A 7748-nucleotide genomic window follows, 5' to 3' on the forward strand; every position below is an offset into this window, starting at 1 on the left:
TTGTGTGACATTATGAAGACATGAATATGTTTTGTTTGTTGGGATGCCATTTCCTTTAACTTTTTAAGTGGCTAATAATATATGTAGATTGTTTAGTTGTAATCTTGATAACAGTGCTGTCAACTGTCGTGCATTCGGTGTGGGTCTCACACATTTGGGCATGTTCTCAGGCTCTCACACCAAGGTAGTAAAATGTCACATATTGTCAAAATATAGTCCAAGAAAAGTTATTTTGTTACTTACCCTAGCCCCCATTATTTAGATTCTTGAGTGCCGGGAAAAAAATCAGGGGTCAACATGGACTTAACCAATTTTTTGGCACATCTATGCCTATGATGTTTAGTTTGGATGATTAAAATTAGATCCTGCTGTTGGCTTTGACCCACCTCTTTAATGCTATACAATGTCAGCAGATGCTACAGGATTCTGACAGCAGCTTTTATATGCATCCAAATTAAAGCCGCTTTCACTACAGATGAGAAATTCAAAGGTAAACCATGTGTGTTGAAATTTATTTCTTGAGTGCTGTGAACCAGTGAATGAAGTGGAATTCAATATAAAACAACATGAATGAACTTAATCATACAATTTGATATCAATACTTACATGCTGAGTTTATTATAATGTACATTGAATATTAGACTGATGACCAAATTAGCCTGATGCTCACGAATGGGATCATTATTTTGTACGTTCTGAGATTACTTATATATCATGTAAAAGACTGAGATTTGCGATGCTTGTATGTTAAAAATAAATGACTCTGCAATAAATCTTGGTTTGTACTGCTTATGATTTCACCATTTCCAGTGTGCATCATTCTGTCCCTGCAATTCGCACATCTAATACACTACTCCTGCTTCCAACAAGTGATACACATTTATTTTTAAAACCTTTAATTATTTTAAACTGGAGTCTGAAATAGGTCTGCAAACATGTGATCTTATGTAGATTCCTACATGTCGGGTTGCTTACATTTTGCTGTTTGTATAACACATTGATTGTGTTACAGGTCCACTTCAATGCATTTTAAAAGAACATGTCTTTAGCTCTGATTAGTCTGTAATGATTCGCCCACATTCTGAAAGGAAAAGGTTGAAATGTTCATTGCATACGAAACACAATAAATTTCTGATCCAGCAAATTGCACATACTGTGTGCATTTTGATAACGAGTTATCTTCATGGAGAACTGGTCATCCAATCACCTATTATTGATTTCCTGGTGATCTGTGATTGGATGACCAGTTCTCTGTAGCAGTCAGGTGTTGACAAAGTAACAGCTTGTTAAGGGATCTAAAATGAGCGTTTATTGCGTTTCGACAGTATTTTTTGTGGGACATGAGAGCACCTCAGACCTATCGAATTACATTCTGAATACCAAGCATGTCTTTCTGATATCAAATAATTTTCATTTTTTTTTTTTTTTTATATAATACAAATTTTATGATAAATTATAAAAATTTGATATTTTTCAAATTTTGATATATAACAGTACTGGTAAATTATATAAATCTAATGACATATTCTTAAAGTGTATGTAGCAGGAGGAAAAGCCGACGGTCAATTGAAAATTTTGACCTTTCATATTGAAGATATGGATTTTTTCCCAAAAGACCTAATTTTTTTTGGTGTTTTGGGAAAAAAATCCATATCTTCAATACTGAAAGGTCAAAATTTTCAATTGATCGTCGGCTTTTCATCCCATCTACATACACTTTAAGTATAAATCATCAGATTTATAAAGTTTACTTCAAGTACTGTTAAATATCAAAAATATCAATTTTAATGATTTGCCATAAAATGTGTATTAAATTGTGAATTTCAAAAATCAAAATTATTTGATATCAGAATGACATTCTTCGTATTCAGAATGCAATTCGATATGTCTGATGTGCTCTAATGTCCCACAATAAATACTGTCCAAACGCTCATACCTTTAGCCCTTAAAGAAACATGAACAAAACATGTTTCTAAAGAAAAGTATTGCCCAACCAGTATTGTTGACCAAGCATTGACTAGCGTTTTTAATGTTTAAAAAATTTTCCTGGTATATATCGGTATGCCCTGGTATTTAACACTCAAATCAGTAATGAATTTACCAGAAGAGAAGAGCAGCGTGTTTATTTTACGCCCAAGCCAGAAAATTAATTTTCTATTCAGCAGTTAATATACTGCGCCAAAAAAGTATCCTTACACTTAGGAAAAATAATCACAATTTCAAAACTAAACCGTATTAGGGCAAATTAATTTTTTAATAGATGCACCATCTAATCCTGCACATTATGACACCCCATTGAATCCAATGTGACCCTAAGAAGTAAAGTTACAGGCAATTTTAAATTGGGCAAAATAATTTACTGGGTGGATATTTTTGGGCAATGGGCAAGTTGAATTGACTGCAAATGTCCACCCAGATTCCTGTTAACTATTTCCATGTAACCGTCTATTTTGAATGGGCTGTGAGCCTTGTATTTTCGACACATGTCGCGTGTCCTGTACTTCCTAACCCTTGAGCAAATCGAGTTATTGAGGTCAAAGGTCACATGGGGAATAAAAGTTGAAAATGCTTTGATCAAGTTATAAAATATCACAAGTTGTTCGACTGGTCCCAAGGAATAAAAGAAATCCAACGGTCATGTATCTCCATGATGCATAATTAATGAGGTATAGGTCAAAGGGTACATTTTCAAAATGCTCCAAATTGAATGAAAATAGTGTCAAATTATTCGTCTGTACGAATGATTATGATGAATACAAAAAACGTATAATTTGCTTTGTGATAAGTCTTCTTTATTCCGGAATCAAGAGCCCAAATTCAACAACCCTATATGTAACCTTGACAGTTTATAGGTCCTAACATTAATAGACTCCGTGAGGCATAGCAATCTATGTTTTTCATTTGTTTTCTTTTATCAAGACGAATAATTAGAGACTATTTTATTTACAATTGGGTCATTTTGAAAATTGTCCCCGCTGTACAATTTTGATTTTACCCTTTAACCTATTTTGACCTACAGGGTGTCCCTGAAAGAACTGTATCGTCGGAAACTTAATTGTTTGGGTATTTTAACGCCACAACTAAACATAACTTAATAGCTGACGTGGTTGAAGAATAACTCAGCTTTTACATACTTTTTGAATTTTGGCAATTGACCACACTATTCGTGAAATATAAGAATTTTACTTAAAACTCTCTAAATTCGAACCTTTCCACGGTTCAAATATCAATCAATGATCAGTATTAGTGCTAATCACTGCGTAATTATTAGCGCATGAGGCGTATATTGTCATTGACAGATATTTGATTCCGTGGAACGGGCTGAACATTAGATAGTTTCAGTAAAATTCTTTTTATTTCAAAACGGAGCGGTTAATTGTCAAAAAAAAAAAAGTATGTGATACAGCTCAACTTACCGTACTTTGCCTAACCAGACAGTCCATGCCAAAATTGTTACTACACCTTTACATTTCATCGAATCTCTTTTTGATGTCTGTCATTTTGAACATCACACTTGAAAGATGTATGCTATGTAGAAACTTTATTTTGCAATTTCATAATTTGCATATTATTAGCATATTTGCAAGAAAAAACATGAAAATCAATAAATACCTATATTTTTCACAATTTCAAGATTTTATTAGAAATTAAGCATGTAGGCCGTTTGTTATGACTTGATGAATGAAGCTGTTAAAACAGATTTTGATATTTTTGCTTATTTTTTTCTTTTTTGCCCCAAAATGTGTAAAAATCAACATTTTTTTGGATGACCTATATTTTCTTTGAATATTTATCAAATTTCTTAATTTAGGTATAATACAGTGCAGAAAAAGATGTCAAAAAATCTGTTAAAACAGATTTCCAATAAATTGTTCCATTTTCCATTTTGGGTTAAATACTCAATTTTCATGCGTGGATATTTGAAACATAAAAATGAAAACATGTCCATTGCACTTTTTCCTCGAGATGTACTATAATATCAAGGTTACGGATATATTATAATCCTTCTTATCTTCACTGATCCATCAGATACCTATTGTTATGAATGATCAATGAAAAGGTTCAGAACTGGGCTACTAATGGTCTGTCAAGTATCTATAGTTATTTTCATGACTGTGTCAACTCAAAAATCATGCAAGGTCGAATGTAGGAAAAGTATGATCAGTTGAGCTGTAGCAGATATATTCCTCAACCACATCAGCTATTTAGTTATGTCTGGTTTATGCGTTAAAATACCCACGAAATTCAATTTCAGACGATACAGTTCTTTCAGGGACACCCTGTATACCTCATAATCAGGCATTCTAGAGATAAATGACCATTGACTTTTTTTACTCCTTGTGACTATAAAGGAAGAAGACTAAAAGGATTTCACCGAGTAAAATATAAAACCCATTGACAATTAACCACTAGTTTGAATGATCTTTCTTTCAAACTTGGATTTGGAATGAAGTTAATTGACGCATGCGTTATGAAATCGCTCATTTCCAATCATCGCCGATTCCAGTAAAATTAGCGTAGGCCTATGCATAATAGGATGGGCTGAAAACTGTTTTTTTTAAAATTCTGATGCCCATTTCTCGACTTATGGCCAAATTTATTCACCCGAGAATTTTTTATGGGACACCCTGTATGTTCAAATGAGCCTCGGAAAGTAGTGTAACAAATCCGCGGGAACAAAACCTTCGTTATAAACATAGCGGATGAGAAAATATTTTTCCGATGTGTAATGGCTAGGTATGCTTTTTCAAGTGACTGAGAGATAAAATCACCATGCTATTGTCAAAACACTTCGTAGATGATAGATCTACAGGAAGTATTCTAGCCTTAGCAACGGTCCTGGTTAAATTAAGTGCAAGTCAAAATAAGGGCAAGTCAAAATCTTAACCGCGTTATAACTTTAAAACTATAGGCTACTTGTAATTAATAATGTATCTAATTAGGTCTAAATGTGTGTTTCTATTAGGACCATTTACCGGTAAAGATACGGTCAAGGGTTTAATTCTGTAATTAAACACATTCTTCAATATCGCTTCTTTGTATTGCGGCTGAAAATCAGTGAGAATATCCCGCGTGGTACAGGGTGTCCCTCAGTGGCGGCGCCAGGAAATTTTTTTCGGGGGGGCATTAGGGGGGCAAAGTGAATTTCAGGGGGGCAAAATCAACCAAGTTTGCGCAAAATTACCGTAAAAAGTGGAAATTTTCGTAATTTTGGGTTTTTTTCGGGGGGGGGGGGAGAGTTCTGAGTTCTCCCCAAGAGTCCCCCATGCCCCCCGTGGCGCCGCCACTGGTGTCCCTGAAAGTTGTATCGTCGGAAACTTAATTTTGAACTAAACACTTGAAATAGCTGATGTGGTTGAGGAATTAATCAGCTATCACATACTGTTTTTAAAAATTTTGACAATTGACCACACCGTTTTTGTGCATTTTCAAACCTTTCCACGGATTCAAATATTCAAATCGATGATCTTGTTGTGATATACGCGTCTATTGTCATTGAGATATTTGAATTCCTGGAACAGATTGAAAATTATACAGTTTTGTAAAATTCTTTTATTTCAAAAAGTTTCCGGGGATACAGTTCTCAGTTATCATTGGTTATAGGGACACCATGTACATGTATAGGCCCCTACGTCAAAACAAAACAATAGGGAAAATGCCACCTGTCTCAATGAGAGAATGTTTTTATGAATTTCCTATTGTGGCCTACAGATTTATTACGTCAGTCCGATGACCGAGAGAAGCTAATAGAATTCGTGGTATCCAGACGGAATAAAACGTGTTTGAATGCCTGTGTGGTTTTACATGTTGGGAATCATGTTTTCCAGCTATGTTTTTAACGATAACGTTGACTAAACAATGGTTAACTACGCGGGAACTTAGAATCATGATCATGCTATAACTATAGTCAGTCAAAATTTATTTGTGATAATTGAAATTTAATATGGGTAAGAAATCGGGCGTATATCAAGCGCCTCGGGGCCCCGGGTCAAGGAGCAGTGCGGGGCCCTTCTAACATCTCCTTTATCAGCCCATAATTTCATTTTCGCTTTTGATCGGGGCCCCTGAATCCTCAGGGCCCCTGGACTACATCCACCCTGTCTATCCGCTTACTATACGGCCCTGTCAGAAATTAAAGTGCATTGAAAATGAACGAGTATACTTGAATCTAAATGGTGAAAAAGATTCAACACTAAGACTTGGAAAATTGGGCCATTTTGGGTGATGATGTAGTCTTTGGGTGACAGATTTTAAAAACACGATAGGACGCGCGCGGGCGGCCGTAATTTCTTTTTGCACTGAACCATAATGGGCCGTAATACCCAATAGGATTAGGGGTTAAGTTTATAGCGTTTTGTGCCCGGGGTTTTGTGGCCCATGATTTTATAAGGTTTCGCCTCCCGAGCATGGATGTTTTAGTAGGCCTGGGTAGGAAACAGTACACATGCGCGCCCGTACGCAGGGGGTGCGGCAAATTTGCAAAAGTATAAAAACAAATACAAAAAATCAGGGTTTTATGCTTTTGTTGTTAAAAAAAAAGGTCCAAATTATGTGAAGGCGCACCTTCGCAAAATCACCCCGGAAAAAGGTCCACTTTTTCACACTTACCACCCCCCCGAGTGCTTGCAAAACCTCAGTTTCGGCGGTCAGCTCTCTCACGACCCATTTTTCTTTGACTTGAAGCACGACAGGTCTGAAGTGTTGGACGCACCTCGTCTGGTGTGTATCATTTCTGGCGTGTTTTCCGGCAAGGGAAAATTCAATTTATACAACAAACTTTACACTTATTCGGCACTTTGACTTGTTTTCATTATTACCGGATCTTCAGGAAGTAATCAACTTAATCCCGAACTCAAATTATGTAGTATGTAATTCTATATTATAATAAAGTGACAGGTGATACAAAGCAATTATAATAAAGAATCAAGACCAATCTATTTTTGCTTCATCATTGTGTCTGGAATCATTATCATCAAAATTTGTTCTTAGTGAGATATCACGGTGATTTTTTTATCACTGCCGATAAAAAATAACGACGATTCATCAGTTCCTTGAACAAAAACAGCCATGAATTTGACGCAAAAATTATACACAAAAAGTATCAATATGGACGCACCATGCCATTTGATTTGCCGGGTGGGGAATAGAAGTTGGGAGCCGGGGCGAGGCAAGGAAGATATTGACATGGTTTATTTGTGTTAAAATAGTCAAGAACTGCCTCTTTAATGCGTAACGATACTCTTTGTGCGCAGTTTAGAGTGAAACGATAAGCTCTTCGTTAAGAAATTTTGATATTTATTTATAGTATTAGGCCTATATTCGTATATATTTCCACTCCACTGCACTATCTTTCTCAGTCTCTCTCTTCGCCTCACCCGGCTCCGGGCTCTCCTTTCGATCTCCTCTCCTCTCCTCGCCCCCTCTCAGCTCCTCTCCCTCTCCTCTCCTCTCCTCTCCTCTCCTCTCCTCTCCGGTCTCTCATCATCATCACCAGTCTCTTTCAGTCTCCACTTTCTCTCATCCCATTCCGCCTTCCTATCATCTCGTCCCAGTCCTCTCCTCTGCGTCTTCCTTTCACCAGTTCACCTCTCCGGCTCCCCTCACTTCCTCCCAAATTGCGATGTGATGATCATGAGCGGGGTGAGGTTAGATGGACAAAGTCATATGAGAGAGAGAGAGAGGGTTAATATTCGAATGGGTGGTCCATGATCCCCACTCCGCGCCATGTTACGAGGCAATCATGTCAG

The sequence above is a fragment of the Amphiura filiformis genome, chromosome 1 (assembly GCF_039555335.1).
Source record: "Amphiura filiformis chromosome 1, Afil_fr2py, whole genome shotgun sequence".
NCBI classification, from domain to species: domain Eukaryota; kingdom Metazoa; phylum Echinodermata; class Ophiuroidea; order Amphilepidida; family Amphiuridae; genus Amphiura; species Amphiura filiformis.